Raw genomic sequence first — 18040 nt, forward strand, 5'->3', positions numbered from 1 at the left:
GGGGAGAGGCGAGGCGGGGAGGGAAAGGGGAGGCGGGGAAGAGGCGGAAATCTTTTTTTTTCAATAAAAAAATTATATTAAAAAAAGAAAAAAGTTCGTAATAACTTCTATCAAAATTTAATCCTCTATGTCCAAATCACTATCGATATTATTGATGCATTCAATATTAAGTCACAATGGAGATGTCTTTAAAATTTTGTTCTCTGAAGTCTTACATTATGTTTACAAGTTGGAAAGAATAATTAAACTAGTGAGCTTCCCAGTACTCTGTGAGGTCAGAGAGTTAACTGGTACCATAGTGGCCAATGTTGCACCCTTGATCTAACTGAGTCATTCTGATATTTCCCACTTAAACCTATTGTCTATGCCTTCACCCTTTACCGTTTTCCAATGCTCTTCTTCATGCTGAAAAAAAAATTAAGTTGTACTTGCAGCAGTGACACTTAAAATACAATGATCCAAATGCCACCAGTTCTCCAATCTCTAGAAAAGATCAATTCATTTAGTTTTATGGTTCACATAGGCATAGTCACATACTTAAGTTGAAGAGAGTTTATCATATTAAGGAGTAATGAAAGTTAGGACAAAATCAAGAGTTAGGAACTAAACAGGTTTTGCTCTTTGTAAGTTAGCAATATGATCACGCACACATTTGCCACTAGGGTTATATCTGTTAAAAATAAAAAAATAACATAATTACCTGAAATTTTTTGTCAAAAGATGAGACACAACGTACTTCTGTATTATAGGTTTATTTTTTTTTGTGTTGAAAGTGTGAACAAAGTACATTATTTTCTACTTCATCATTTTTCAATATCAAGAGTCTCTATTAAAGCGTTTTACATTAGTCTCTGAATGCCAGCTTTCAGAGGCTATATCACCACAGCATTGTCAAGTATTTTACTTTGCAAAATGTCACAGCCATCCTTCAGCTCAGGATAGAGAATGCAAAGTGGAGAGCAGTCACCTACAGATGCCATGTCCACATAGGGGTTAGTTACATTGTGAAATGGCCTTCTTGATCTCCCCAGGATAAAACTATCCATGTGTTATAGAAGAATTTTCCTAAATGTAGATTTCTTATGCTTAGTATAGTCTTTCTTTGAAAGTTTCTAGAGTTTCAGGTATAAAATACATTAAGACTAAGTAAGTAAACATGCCATTTTAAATCTCCTGGGGCAGCTTTTGTTGTATTTACAGAATAGCTGGATTACAGCATTATCCTTGGGTATTAGACTCCTGAATAAAGAAGACTGTTTCCATTTGTATTTCTCTCCTCTCACATTCAACAAAGCCCATACTCAGGAGTAAATGAGAGTACTTTCTCTATATTTTATAGACCCACAGTTTTCTGACTTAGGGGTTTTTTACTAAAGAGGTTAAGACAAATCCTTAGTCCCCCAGCCCTGATTACCTATACTTGTTACTGCATCCACAATAGGCCTATTAAAAGCACAAGAAAAAGTGAAGAGCAAATAAAAGATATCCAGTGTAGACACACTGGGAAGAAGCGGGGGATTCCAGAGATTTCACTCAAGTTCTTTTCAAGACTCCTGACATGAGGTTTAGGTTCAAACAGGGCAAGCATATCCAGTCCTCATGTAGGTGTGATCCACCCACCCTTAATCCATCATGGAAAACTTCACTCTCCTAGAAAGGAGTCAGACAGATAGGTAGAATTGTATAAACTCTCTTGCTGGGCAAGAAGCTCTCCCTCTGACTCCCAACAGGTTTCAGCCTTTTTGCTTTCATTCAGAATGAGATTATGAAAACAAATTCCCATTCTTTAGGAGGAATTGTTTTGAGAGTCTGAATGTGAAATGGGGGGTTACATGTGTCCCTTTGGGTGGCTTCCTTCAGGCCAAGGTACTTAAAGTGCATCATCAATGTCTTTGATATATGTCTTAAAACTTCCGATTTATATTTCCTCTTATTCTTTCACTATTTTTCTTCAATTATTTTACTTTAGTTAAATACATATAACATGAAATTTACAATCATTTAAATAAGTTCTTCAGTAATGGGCAGCACTTGAACAATTACTGAAATGCACATCATATATAATTCACTCTTCTTCTACTTCAAAGATGCTCAGCATTTCCTCTCTCTAGGATCTGAGATCCAAATGAAAACAACAATGAGATGTCATTTATTTTGGCTGGGTTAGCTTTGGCTAGGAACCATATGTCCGGTGTATTCCTGAAGGGGTGGCAAAATCATAACTCCACTTTGAAACTGTGGAGTTTCACACAATACAATATACAGTTACTCTTCTTGGCTTGCATAGAAAATAACTGAGAGAAGGGATGTCCTTACAACCAACAGCCCCTCTTCTTGGTGAAACCTGGCCAACTCACATCACCAACCAAATCATATTCACTGCAGCACCTATCTCAAGATTCTTCCTCTGTTGGGTTCCTGGCTCTTCCCTTATTCCTCACTGACAGACTGAGCGATTTCACCATGCCCTGAAATAATGCTTTGAGGGTGAATTGAATGGATCTCAGGACTCAGTATACAGATTAATAACCTGGCCATGGGCTTCCCACCTCTAAGTCCATAGACTTTTTCTTAAGTCTGAATCTGCAGTTGATATAGATTAGCAGTGCATTGTGATGCATAACCAAAAGGGAAACTCCACACAAGCAGCTGCAAGGTCAGGTCCAAGTGTAGACTCTTATACCCCAGTAAGGAAGTGGTTTCTCTTCTCCTTCTAGTAACAAAATGGTCATTGGTGCTCTTGTTTTTGTTTTCCATAAGACATTATTCAAAACAGAATTTGAGAGAACCTAGCAATGGTCCCTGTAGGTAACTTTCAGCATTCTCCTGTCTTTCTTTCTTCCAGAAGTTAGTCTTTCCCAGTGACTTTGTAGCAAAGAGACCATTTATGTACCATTTTTTTCCCCCAGAGTTTCGTTGTAACTCTACACCAGGCACTTTAGAACCCACTATTTTTAATCACCACATTATGGAATATAAGCCTCATTGTGCTCCACGTGTTTGCACGTGTGCTGCATGACCTCCCCTTTTATAGTTAGTATATTATTTTGACCTTCAAGAATCTGTTTTTATCGGCTTGATATTAATGTCCCCATATTGTGAATTCCTGGCTTAAATCAATTCAGATTTGGTCTCTGTACTTGAGTACATTATGGTGACAGTTAATAACACAAGCAAAGAAGAGATCCTGATGGTGGCATTGAGCAATATCTGCAGAGTCCACCTTTGGGGTCACCACTTTAACTCAATATTTATTGGCTCTTAAAAACACCATTGACAATACACTCTGCATTCACTCTTAAGTTGGAGATGTACTGGGGAGCTGAACAATTTAATTCATTAGGTTCTACTAAACAGACTGACAGGACATACAAAACACTTTTCAGAACCTAAACACTGTCATGATTGAAGCAATAGTTTGGGTGGCAGGTAGCCAGATTTCTCTTATGTTCTTATTTTCACTTTTTAAATTTATAGTCCCTTATAGTAAGGAACAAAAAAATGAATGTTAAGGCAAAACTTGAGCATTAAATGAGAAAATAAACAGTCATATGGGGTTCTTGAGTCATGATATCATAATATTCTTTCTTTGTACTTTTATACTGATCAATTGGATAACGAAGAAATTGTCAAGCACAGTTTTCATCATTGGACATAGTTATTCTGAATACCAGATGTAGCACCATGGAGTGACTCAAATTTGTCTTTATTTTGAGATTTAAAAAATGTGGTTAGTAATGTCAGTTATTTTTATATACAATGCACTTATAAGTGTGCTATATTTCAGAAGAAATATGTATTAAAATACTTCTCACAAAGATCCAGTTCTATAAGCACCCCTTACCTAATCCAGAGAAAATGCTTCTTTCTCATTGACCTTGCCACACTGTATTTTTCCTCATATCATGCTTTTTTTTAAGTAAACTCAGTTTTGATGTCAGATCTTCAATCATCAAACATTGTTGAGTACCATTTGCAAGGCTTATACACTGGAGAACAGGCTTCTGGGTAATAGTGAGAATACAACAGTTTATGACTCCAGATGTAAAAAAAAGTGGAGTTCAGTATAGGTTCCTCATTGTCCATGGATGCTTAAAGGAAAGACAAAAGCTAAGTCACAGGAAAGTTCATTTTAACAAAGAAGCAATGTTCAAAAAGAACATTGGGAGTGAGGCCCAATGACAAATGTCATTTGCAATGACAGTTGCCAAAGATGAACAGCTTCTGACCTCTGCCACCTTCCTCTACAGTGCTTCCAAGGACATACGGTTCAGTACTGACCTCTTGTATCATCTCTGAGAGAAAGACAGACCAAAGAACACAAACATCAGCCTTTCTTCTGATGCCCAACATGGCCATTCCCCTGCCGGTGCCTCACCACATTCTCCAGGGAGTAAGAACACCTGTATGTGCCACGATTTCCACTAGAGGATTATGTGCTTTAACCCACATCTTCGTACCTCTTAATGCACCATTTCCCCATAATCTTGTGAAGTATCCTTGAAGGTCTTTGAGCCTTGCAATGTACTTGAACATGATGCAAAATTGGATTCATGCATCCTTAATTCTTCCTGCTGGTTTAAAGCTGCAGTAGCAGAGCATGGGTGTTGCAGCTGTCTGAAACCCCTTGAATTTCCTCTGGAGAAACAGACTAGAATATTATCTTCTGTATTTTAAGAGATTTGCTTTTTTTTAAAATCAAATCTGCAGACATTCATCATATACAAGAACTTAACGAGCAATTATATTCAAAATATCCAGGATACTCACTATTCCAGAGTCCAGCAGAGATTAGGAGGGTTCACAGGCTCTGTGTAATGTCTCTGTGTGACAAGGAGATAACAAACTCCACCTGTGCCATTGTCATCAACTGCATAACATATTTATCTCACATACAAAGCTTAAAAGAAAATGCACGCAATGAGCAAGGTTAAAAATTGATCATACAGATGCCAAATTTTGCATATTTGGCTCAATTTTTAGTTTTTCTACTCCAAAATTGTTCTGTCTCCATTTATATTGTTTAGCCACCTGTCTCGTTGGGAATTGTGCAAAGTCTGATTCATGTGTGAGATTTCCATTTTCTGATTTTCCTTTCAAAACACTGAAACTCTTTATTTAAGAGCCAAAATGACACCATGGTCAAATGTCCCGAGGAACACTGTAGGTAAGTTTAACTACAGACTCATTTGCTTTCAGCCTGAGATAGCACATGAAAATATCTAAATGCTAGGCGAGTAGAAATCAAAGTGAAAGATCCTGAAATCCTGAAAGTTAAAGTACACTAAGCATTTGTCAAGACTAGCACCTTCATTTTACACATGGGGAATTTGTATTACAGAATACTACATGATTTATCCCACAAAGATCTGACACAAATCATTATTAGAACAAGCCACTTTTAGACACACCATACTAACCAAACAGGGACGGATGCTTTTCATATAAGCTTGGCAACTTTCACCATCTTATATTTAATTAAAGCCCTCATGTTAGAAAGAAAGAGGTGAGGGGACAATCAGAAATACAGAGATGTAGAAACAGAGCAAGGGGATATTGAACATACTGCATTTCAGTTGAGAAACCAGAAATCAGAAGATCAATGTAATATATTACATTTCACTTGAAAATTTAATGAGACCATGCCAGTAAAATGATTAGGCAGCTACTGAAGCCAGGGGGCTGCTGGGTAAATCATGCTTGAGGCATTTTGGATCTATTAACAAACTGTTAATATTTCAGAGAGTGAAAGAGCATTGCTTACGTGTGTGCATGAAGTGTCCTTGCTGAGTACAGCACACATCTGTCTCCCTGGTGTTCTTGCTCTTCTAGGACTTTCTGCACTGCTTCTACATAGAGTTGTAAACTCTGTGGTGTTTCCCGTTCTATCATCACTTTACTGCAATCCTCACTGTTATTGCCAATATAGACACAAATATTCACTTTGAAAGTAGTTCCTTCAAGTATTTTTATGACATCAGCCAGAAAAGCAGATACAACACAAAATATTCGAAATAAGCTTTGAAGTTAAAAGAATTCAGCCATCTACTAAATATACTAACCACTTCCTGTTATTTGTCCTTCCCTATGCTGGGGTAGCTTCATCTTGCAGTGTCTAGTATGTCCAAAATGTTTGATTGTCACACAGCAGCAAAAACCACTGATACTTAGCGGCTAAGCCGAATGAGCACAGCAGAGATATCATCAAATCTCACAAGGAAAGGATGCTCATGCTTGGGTCTCAGAATGAGCATGCTACTGTGTGAATGTATAGTGTATGTATGTATGCATATAAAATTATACATAATATATGCTAGTTATTTATATCACACTATATTACATATAATATTAAAATATATCATATATAAAATATATAGTCAACTATATACATATATAAAAAATTATGGCCTAGGTAAAACACTTGCATTATATATATGTACATATATATGTACATATATTTACTTGTATAATATATATGTAAACAAATATTTATATATAAATGACATTGTCATTTCCAATAACCTATTTTCTTATTTTACTTCTTTTTGTAGTCATGTTGTTCTGAACCATGCCTTTACTCCTGAGTCCACAACAATAGTAAAAACATAAAAATTATTATTTTCATACCCTATCCAATGTCCTTGCTCAGGCACAAAGATGAACATTTTGATTTTGTGAAGACTCATGGGACAATATTCCTCTTCATATTATTGTCCATGGGAGAATGGACAAGAGAGAAGTGCCCCTTATAGATGTCTCACATCAGAAAAAGGGCAAGTTAAAAATAAAATTACTTTGAAAAATGCCACAATGAAACCTACTACTTGGTTTGCTAATAAAATAAGGAATAGAAATCACTTGAGAGACAGGAGGCTTGGGGTTACCACCTCTAAGATCCCTAGGTCCCAGTTCTCCTTAAGAGGGCTTGAAACTCAACCCTACCATTCCCAACCTTACAGCAGACATCCAAGTAAAAAGCAAAACCCACCAGGGTTGGCTAAAGAGAGGAACAGTTGTCTGCCATTTAAGTGGGAACTCACTGAAGCCCTTAAGGACCAAGCAGGCACACAGAACCACACAGAAACTATATTATTTAAAACATTGCTTGGCCCATTAGCTCTAACTTCTTATTGGCTAACTCTTACATATTATTTTTTTTAATTATTTATTTATTATGCATACAGTATTATTTCTACATGTATTCCTGAAGGCCAGAAGAAGGTGCCAGATCTCATTACACCATGTGGTTGCTGGGAATTGAACTTAGAACCTTTGGAAAAACAGGCAGTGCTCTTAAACGCTGAGCCATCTCTCTCCAGCCCTCTTACATCTTAATTTAACCTATTTCTAGTAATCTGTGTAATGCCATGTAGCTGTGGCTTACTGGCAAGATTCCAACCAGGGTCTGTCTCTGGCAGTACTATATGGCTTCTCTCTGACTCTGCCTCCTTCCTCCCAACATTCAGTTTAGTTTTTCCTGCCTAGCTCTGTTCCCCTATGTCTCTGCTATAGGCCCAATGCAATTTATTTGTTAACCAATGATACTCACAGCATACAGAGGGGAATCTCACATCAAGAAAGCTGACCCTGGAGCTATGGACACCTGGGAACATGAGCACATGCACACAAAAGCCACTGAGGCTGCGGCTTGAAATGGCCCAGGCTTCCCACAGGGGTTTCTTTCCTCTCCTAGTCTGTCTCCTCTTCAACCTCACTTACTGTTCCCATAACTAGGAGCCTCCTAAAGTGTTAACAATTTCTCTGTGTTTCTCTTTCTTCCATTCTCCCCAAGGCTACAGTTGAGCTACAGCATTGAAACCATGAGCAAGTGAATTGCTTTGTTCAGTGCTATGCTATCACACTCATTATCGTTCACAGTGTTTTTAATAATGGCTGCATCTCAGTCTTTGGTTGTGTAACACTGCATTGTACAAATGCAAGAAACTTCATTTAGTAAACCTAATGTCTGAGCCACTTCCAGATTTAAGGAATTATGAATTGCTTCAGTTACATGTTTTCATATAACTCTGCACACAATTCCCTTGAGTTTATCCAAAAGGGAATCAGGGGTACAACTCTGAGCATGTCTAACTTTGATAGGTTTTTCTGCGTATTTCCATAGCTCATTGCTTTTTCAGGGGCAAGGAAGGGGTTATTTGGCTTTTTATTTATGTTTATGTGTAGATTTGTGTTTGAGGGTATGTCTTTGTGAGTCCAGGCGCTTACAAAGGCCAGAAGGGGCATTTGATCCATGGGAAGCAGAGTTACAAATGGTTGTGAGCTTCCTGGCATGGGTGCTGGAAAATGAACTCAGGTCTTCTGCAAGTGCATCTTGTGATTTTAATCTCTGAGCCATCAGTTTATCCCCACTGGCAACTGATTTGTATTGTTTAGCACTGTTGGAAAATCCAAAGCTGTGTTTGACAAATGTTATGGTCATAGCATAGATTATGATATTATCTGTGGATCAAAGTATCAATAATAAAAATAACAATATACCACTTTGTTTTGTTATTGAATATTTATTTTCAATATATGTGGGTATCTTTTTAAAAAAATATCATAAGAAATTCTGATATTTGTATTTCTTCTGTAAGTCTTTTGATCATTTGGTTGAAACGTAGGAGTATTTGCTCAAACAGAAAAACGTTTTAATAAATAATGAAGAAAAAAGGCTGCTAATTTGCATTCAGTGTTATCATGAATTTCTTTAAGGTGTTAAATAGGAAAATGGATTTGAGCCAACAAACACAGGAAGAGTACATAAAACAGTACGTGTCAGATGGTTATGCTGGACTAACAAGAATTAGCAATCTTGTTTAGTACCAGGCTGTTCCAACCATGCGTAGAATTTAAAGACCATAAGCAAATAGAAGTGCAGAAATCTCAAGAGAGCCAGCCCATGTCCTCTCTTGTCACTCTGACTCACATTCCAATAGCGAGATGTCTAGGTGATGAAGACTAGCAAATACTATTTGCCTCTCTACCAATGACTGCTGCGATCCGCGTGGTTATAGAAAGATCAGCTCCATACTGCAGGACTCCTTTCCTGACTGCCGCAGCTGGCAATTCACCTGCTGCCAGCCTTTCCCTTCTCATGCATTAGCTATCTGCAGGAAGAATATAATCATGACTTTATGACCAAAGAAAGTAATAAAACCCAGTAGCACATGGCAGACCATTTGAAATGGAATTAACCATAATTATTATGTTTATAATATTGTTTATTGAGTGGAAGCATTTTTATGTCTCTTGTCAGATTCCCATGCCTCTCTATTGAGGTGGCAGCACAGAGGAGAGAGGAATGTTCCTGCTCTATGCTTTCCGTGTCTTTCCTGCAAACTGTTCTCGTATCCATCCCTCTCACTCAGATGACTTCTCAAGCAGTTTCTTTCAATCTATATCCTTCTTCAAGAGTTGGAATCCACACTTCAAATTTTGAAATTTTGATGTATGCATTTGAACTTTAAACAAGACTTCCTAGCATGTTTGTGACTTCTGGGATACTGTTCTGCTCCACATAGCACTAGTGACCCAACCCCTCCCCCAAATAACCATTTTCTTCAGTTAATACAATAATATTTTAAGACTAAGGAGATGAAATAAAAATGGTATTTGAGCAAGTTGTGGTGACACATGCAGGTAGGATTTGCTGAAGGAGGCAGAGGCAGGAGGACCACAAGTTCGAGGCTAGCCTGAGCTATACATTTTTTTTAAATGCTATTTGAGCACACAAATTACCACAGATAAAATATTTAAAACTGTATTAATTTTGGCATTTAATATTTACTTGTTTTCAGAAAAAAAATATTTTCCAGCAACAGAAAAGAGCAATATATATTTTGCTATTTCAAATGTATTTTAATTAATTACTCTATTTTTTAAAACAGTCATTTCTCATTTTACATACCAACCCCAATTCCCATGACCACCACTCCTCTAGCTCCTTCTCACCTCCACCCCCCACCTGTCATCTACTCCTCAGAGAGGGTAAGGTTTCCTATGGGGAGTCACCCCTTTGAGGCAGGAACAAAAATCTTCCCCCATATCTGGGATGAGCAATGGGCTCCAAAAAAGCCAGAACAAGCAGTAGGGATAAACCCTATTACCACTGCGAATGGCCACACAGACTGGCAAAGCCACACAACTGTCACCCACATTTAGGTGGCCTAGTTTGGTTCTTTGCAGGCTGTCCTGCTGTCAGTTCAGAGTCAGTGAACTACTAGCTCAAGTCAGCTGTTTCTGTGGGTTCCCTCATCATGGTATTGACCCCTTTGCTCATATAATTCATTCTCTCTCTCTCTCTCTCTCTCTCTCTCTCTCTCTCTCTCTCTCTCTCTCTCCAGCTGGATTTTGGGAGCTCAGCCCAGTGTTTTGCTAACTTCCTTGGGTTGACATTGTCCTTCTAGTCCTTTGTGTAGGACTGGATTTATAGTTCGGTATTGTTTAAATCTGGTTTTGTCATGGAATACCTTGTTATCTCCATCTATGGTGATTGTGAGCTTTGCTGGGTATAGTAGAATGGGTTGGCATTCATGGTCTCTTAGCTCCTGTAGAACAGCTGTCCAGGCTTTCAGAATTTCCATTGAGAAGTTGGTTGTAATTCTGACAGTCTACCTTTATATGTTACTTGGCCTTTCCTTTGCAGTTCTTAATATTTGTTTTGTATTCTGTATGTTTAGTGTTTTGATTATTATATGACAATGAGACTTTTTTGATACAGTCAATTTTGTGTTCTGTAAACTTCTTGTACCTTCATAGGGGCATATCCTTCTTTAGGTTGGGAAAATTTTCTTTTATGATTTTGTTGAATATAATTTCTGTGCCTTTGACATCATGTTCTTCTCCTTCTATTCCTATTGTTTTTAGTTTTGGTAATTTCATGGTGTCCCAGATTTCCTGCATGCTTTATGTTAAGAATTTGTTGGATTTAAGATTTTCATTGACTGATAAATCCATTTTATCTATCAATTCTTCAGCACCTGAGATTCTCTCTTCTATCTCTTGTATTTTGTTTGTTATGCTTGCATCTGTAGTTTCTGTACATTTACCAAGATTTTCCATTTCCAGAATTCCATTTGTTGTTTGTGTTTTCTATATTGCCTTTATTATAATTTTCAAGTCTGGAACTGTTTGAGCAGTTTACTTCATCTGTTTGACTGCTTTTTGTTGGACTTCTTTAAAAGATTTATTGATTTCTTCCAATTTTTGTTTGTCTTTTCCTCCATTTCTTTAAGAAAATTTTTCATTTCCTCTTTAAGGTTTTGAATCATCTTCACAAATATATTTTCAAGGTCATTTTCTTCTGCTTCTTCTGGGATAAGATGTCAGGTTGTCCTGTTTTAAGACCACTAGATTCTGGTGTCGCCATGTTGCTTTTTAGGTTGTTGAATGTATTCTTGCATTGCCACCTACCCATCTCCCCCTCCATTTGATGTAGTCAGTATCTTTGCATCTTGATCCAATCCTTGCAGTTGCTGTCTGTGTCTTAAGGAGCCACTCTATGTCTGCTCTGTGAAGTCACTGTCTGTGCCTCAAGGAGCTGCTGATGTATCTAGGGATGGGTGGGTTTGGGGGCAGAGTGGGACTTTAGATTACAGAGTGTAACCAATGGGAGGTTGTTGCGGCAACCTGCCTGGAGGAGGCTTGCTTGCTGACAGCTAGTGTAGCTGAGGCAGGTGGAGGTCTGGTCACTCACTTCTTGGTACCCTCTGTACAGTCACAGTCTGTGCCTCAGAGAACTGCTCTTTGTCTGTTCTGTACAGTCGCAGTCTGTCCCTCCTCAAAATTTTTATAAATAAAAGAAATTCAAAACTAGGCACAGTGCTGTTCAAATCTGTCATCCAAGAGTTTAGGAGGCTGAGTTGAGAAGATCAGGATTTCCAGGTGATTTTCACCTTTATAGCTTCTTGCAGGCCAGCTTGGGCTATAAGAGATACAACCTCCAATAATAGTATTAGTAGTAGTCAATAGCACTCAAAGAGTCATAATAGTAGTAGTAGTAGTAATCGTAGTAATATTAGTAATAAATATTCAAGTCAATTAATAAAGAACATGATAAATTATCCTTTATTCATCATAGCAAGAGAAGAATGATAGAAGAACATACATTAGAAAATTAGGAGCAAATTCTCTTTCTGCTAATGTGTCAAAAACCACACATTTTCATGTTACTGTAAGTTATAATTCCTTAAGATTTGGTTTTAATAGAAATAGAAAGCATTTGTCAAAAATACTTTAAAGACTTGTATTTTTGATTGCTAAAGACAGAGGTTTAAACTTTTAACCAAATTCTGAATATTATGGGAAACCTTACTTTTGAAAACCTGTATCAGAAAAAAAAAAAAAAACAATGGGGACTTGGTGGTGACATAAATGGTTTTTAAAAGCAAAAGCTGGAGGGCCAATGCAATGATGTACTTCATTAAATAGTTATAAGACAAAGACATAATCAGTGAACCGTCACGGTTTTATCCACTAAACTAAGCCTTCTAGTGATATCATGTGCTGTTATGCTCCCAGAGATAAGTATAAACACACGGAATCAAAGTAAGCATAATTCCTGTTAATGGAGAGATTCAGAGAGCACACTCTGCCAAACAAATTAAACGTATAGTGACATTTGTGTCATGGCTTCAAACAAGTAACAGCAAGAACAGGCTTCCAGAAAATTTGAGAATGTGAGATTTTGGAGTAGAATCTGTCTTTCCTAATGTTGCACTTAAGGGGTCAGCTGTGGCATATGGAAGAAGCATTATTCTGGCAGGAGGAATGCAGGGGAGAAGAGAGAATGAAAGGTCCGGATCTAAGCACCATGTCAGGGACAGACACCACACACTGTGCTCTCTCACAGTTACTAGTCAATGTCCTGCTGACTTTATCAAATAAGAATAACTTAGTTTCTGAATCTGACCTGAAAATCAGCTCTTCCACAGAAGCAATGAGAGCTCAGGCAACGTTTGTAAAAATTACTTTTTGCAACACATGCTTAAAATTATTTCAAGTTTGCAGCATTTAGAAGATTCACTGACCATGAAAGTAAATTCAATTCCAGACCTCCATTTACTCACTGGAAAGCAAAACCCTAAGCTTGTTCATTTATTTTTGTGGTGCTAGAGCCCAAACACACAGTCTGACCAATGCTAGGAAAGTAGTCTGTCACTGGGTTACACTCCTTGTAATTGATTGTTGATCTTAGTACCTGCACTAATGGGAGATTTTGACAGGTGGACTGGATTCAGAGAGAACAGGAATGGGAGGATCAGATGGAGAGGGAGAGCAAAAACAGGGTTGAGGAAGAAAAGTGAATATTTTGTCTTTCAGTTTAGTCTTTTTTGTTTTATTTTATTTTTTGTTTGTTTTTGTTTTAGTTTTTCAAGACAGTGTTTCTCTGTTGCTTTTTGGAACTTGTCTTGGAATTCACTCTATAGACCACGCTAGGATCGAACTCATAGAGATCTGCCTGCCCATGTCTCATGAGTGCTGGGATTAAAGATGTGCGCCACCACTGCCTGGCCAGTTTAGCATTTCTATGGAAGTCCTAAAGGTATGAGTGAGTTGGTCTCTAATTCTTGTGTCTTTTTTTGGACTCTTTTCTTCTGTTAGTTTGAACTTCTCCAATTTTAATGCAATTGTTTAATCTTATTATATTTTATTTTGTTATACTTTGTTGTTATCTTTTAGAAGCCTGTTCTTTTTTAATGAGAGACAGAAAAAGAATGGATCCAATTGGGAGAGGAGAGGTGGAGAAACTAGGAGAAAAGAGGGAGGGCAAATTGTAATCAGAATATGTCAAAATGAGAATATGAGAAAAGAATCTATTTTCAATAAAAGGGGAAAAGCATTCTTCAAAAATATTATTTTTCAAAAAATCAATTTGATTCCCCTATTTAAATATGTTCACTATTAATGAAATTTATATTAACAAATGAAAACCAGTAGGAAATGATAGCTCATCACTTTAACAACAATAATGTAAATACTGCCAGAAACCCAATGTAAACATTGCTGTGGAGAAGCACATTCGCTGGAGTGATGTGTTCTATGTGAACTCTACAGTTCTCTTCAGCGAGCAGAGAAATCAGTGACTTTGAGTTGAAGACAGTTGAGACAGGTAACTTTAGGAACAGAGGAAAGAGGATGAAGAAAATGAACAGATATACATTAAATGGTGAAAGAAAAGTAAAGTGAAATATAATGCTTCTATAGCTTGTATAGAACAAAGCAATAAGAGCAAAGATGTAGTTTGTAATGGCTAGCAATATATGTGAACAATATATTCGCTAAGTTATTAGTACTGAAAATGTATAAGAAAAAGATTTCTATAAAATATGAAAAATATTTAATTAAGAAATTGGCAAAGGTATAGAATAAACATTGCTTAAAACCAAATGAAATATATATGTATATATATTTCACATATGAATAATAGGTATATGTGAAAATATTCAATACTGTGAATCATCAGGAGGTTCTTAATAAAATCAAGTTAGAGTTGTACACTCACTAGCATGTTTATTGCTAAAACACGATACATAGTGAGTGCTTATGCAAAGCAGGGAAAAGTGAAACTCTTCGATATTATTGTCAGAAATGTAAGTTATAAAACTCCTAAGAAAAAAATGATATGAAGGTACCCCAAGAAACCAAATAAATGAAATCAGTACTCCAAGGAGACAGTTGGACATGCATGTTATCCACTGAAGCATTCTCCACAGTAGCTAAGACCTAGAATAAACATAAATATTCATTCAAAGATGAACAGATAAGGAAACTTGGTATAGTGATTAAATACTACTTAGCTTTTATAAAAGGGGAAATATTCTGTCATTTATGAAAAAGACATGGATGAAAACACAGAACATCATGCTAAGAGTACTATGTCAAAGAGAGAAAGCTGAAGATAGCTTTTGGTTATAAATATAATCTAAAACTTCTGAACTCAAATAAATGTTTTATTTTGTAGACAAGGAGAATGAGACAGAGATGGTTGAAGAAACAATGCCTGAATTTAAACTGAGGAATATGTTTGACTGTTTTTTGTTTTGTTTTGTTTTGTTTTTTACTTTTGAGATTTAGTATATGTCATACTGAATACAGCTAAGAATTGCACACTGTACATTTAAATACAACTGAGAAAAATTTCAGTTATAATCACACACACACACACAAAGAACTTTAACTCAAACCTAGTTAATGTTTGGTAGTTTGATTTGATCTTTCTGCACAATATTCAAAATTGATAACAATGGGGCTGGTGAGATGGACCAATGAGTAAAGTTGTCTACCAACAAACATAACAACTGGAGTTGATTCAGCAGTCATGTAGATTGTCTTCTCTGATAAGCACTAGAGAAACCAGAAATATTAAATTCATAAGCTTTTGTCTTCAATGGAAGGGATTTACACCTGTTTTCCTCCCAGAAGACTAGGAGTGGGTGTTGTGGATGCTGTTAATAGCCTGGTGATCTTTACTATTCTGTAGAGCCAGGCTTCACTTGATTTCTCCAAAACTCCTGAATATTGCATCTCAATGAATAGAATCCACTTTTAGGAAAGTGGTCTCATGTACTTTGCAAAAGAGTTTAGTATTATGTTTATTGCAAACCCTTCTTCCCTAGACGCTTATCCTGAAGGTTGTATCTCAGTCAGTAGAACTCATTCTTGTGGAAGAGTACACAGGCACTTAGCAAAAGACTTGTGCTTTGCAAAGCCATTTCGAGGCAGCCATGCCTTAAGTTTTGTTGTGGAAACTGTCAAGAGGAAACTTTTTCCAAAGCTGTGTTGTACTTAAATATGTCAAAAAACAGACCGCTCAGGGTCTGACTCAAGAAGTTTGAAACAGTCTAGCTAACTGGATTTTGTGCTTGTCTCTTGCATCTCTGCAGTTTTGCTGCCAGCAGTAGCATTTGTATGGAAGCCCAGTACTACTCTCTAGGTGGAAGAAAAGAACCAGCTTCCACAGGTGTCCTGAGAAATCCCTTTGTGCTTTATAGCAAAGCATGGCCACTCCCACTCATAAACAAATAAATATATCAAATATAAACAAACTATAACATACTTTGTACCCTATAACTAGATATATACTACAGTAATTTATCAACAAGGAAAACTTTAAACAAAACAAATGAAATGGCATGGTGTAGAAAGAACACAGAAAAGCTCAACTGAGAAGTTAATACAACCAAAAGTGAAAAAAAAATCAGAATTTTTAGATTCACAAAAGTTGAAAAACATTTCAACTAGTAGATTTTCTGCACAGTAAGTACTTAGTCAATTCCATCAGGATAAAAAACAATGATGTTAAATAGAATCCACGTACAAAAATGGGGACAAGAGCTGGACGGTTACATACACATAGGAACCAAGCAGATTTTTTGTTTATAATGTCTTCCCATTTGACTTAAAGGATAACTACTTGGAACAGTAATTTACAATTGCATTGACAAATATCATGTGTGAGTATGTAATTCACATTATAGTGTGAAGGAGTAGAGCAAGAATGGAGTTTCACTTGGCATAAATCCAAAGTTGTAAAAATATTCCTTTTAATTCTCAGGATTATCAGAATTATCATGCTTAAAGTAATATTATATTAAAAATATTAACAGGATAAAAGTTAAAGAAGAGCCACTAACAGAGAGTGTATGCCTATTTCAGTAGACAATACAGACTGAGATAAAAGAACTGGCCATGGGATAAAACCAGAATTGCTGAACATAGCAGACAATGAGGACTACTGAGAACTCAAGAACAAGGGCAATGGGTTTTTGATCCTACTGCACATACTGGCTTTGTGGGAGCCTAGGCAGTTTGGATGCTCACCCTACTAGACCTGGATGGAGGTGGGTGGTCCTTGGACTTCCCACAGGGCAGGGAACCCTGATTGCTCTTTGGGCTGAAGAGGGAGGGGGACTTGATTGAGGAAGGGGGAGGGAAATGGGAGGCGGTGGCGGGGAGGAGGCAGAAATCTTTAATAAATAAATAAATAAATAAATAAATAAATAAAGGCTCATTCAGCAATAATGCAGGGGAATTTCTAATTAACAGAGATGCTCACCCAAACTACAGTGCACAAATTCTGACAAAATATAAGAAAAGCAGGAAGCCCTAGTAGTTGAAGTTTCCCTATCCCTTTCTATGACTGAGCATACAGCTAAAGAGATGATGAACAGAACAGGGAGGCTTTGATAGACCAGCATATAGAAAGCCTGGCACACCCAGTGACACCATGGTGAAACTCTATCTCAACTGCACAAAGAAAGTGGTTCAAGGTAAGCACAGGTTAAGCCAAAGGAAAACCCAGAAAATTTAAAAATTATTCAATTATACAAAACATGTTCTTCAAATACAGCAAATTGAAGGAATAGTTAGAGACTTAGGAACTTCAGTGAGACAGAAGAATTTAGACAGGAAGGAAAACCAAGACTATTTAAATAAGAATAACAAAAGAATATAAAATACATTTTTACAGAAATTAAAAGAAAATCTGTGGCCATGGTCAGTAACAGAGGCCTTATTTAGGTGAATGCTCAGAATTAAAAATAAAATTAAATTAAAATTGAAAGTACGATGTGTCAGAGTGTGTGAGCCACACTGAACTCAGGGGTGAAGGGCAATCTACAGCTACCGCTGACTGTTTTACAAAAGGATAAATCAACAACCCAGCTGGGACAAAGAAGAAAAAATAAAATACATTTAAATTATACCAAAAAGTAGAAGAAGAGGAGGAGAAGAGGAAGAAGAAGGAGAAGGAGAAGAAAAGAAGATAAGGAAGAAGATGAGGAAAGAAAGAAAGAAAGAAAGAAAGAAAGAAAGAAAGAAAGAAAGAAAGAAAAGAAGAAGAAGAACTGAGAATAAGGAAAAGTAGAAATGAGAATGAGGAAATGTAGATACAATAGAGATTAGACAGAAAAATCATGTAAAATATGCAGCTATTTGAAGGTAATTACCAAAGAGTAATGAGGATTTATCTATATCATCATAGAAAAATCTGAATATATTTAAAAAGTGTGAAAAGAATTACTTTTAGAACGTACAG

Source organism: Alexandromys fortis, unplaced genomic scaffold, assembly GCF_014885135.2.
Source record: "Alexandromys fortis isolate MF-2015 unplaced genomic scaffold, M_Fortis_MF-2015_v1.1 scaffold_7, whole genome shotgun sequence".
In the NCBI taxonomy this organism is placed as follows: domain Eukaryota; kingdom Metazoa; phylum Chordata; class Mammalia; order Rodentia; family Cricetidae; genus Alexandromys; species Alexandromys fortis.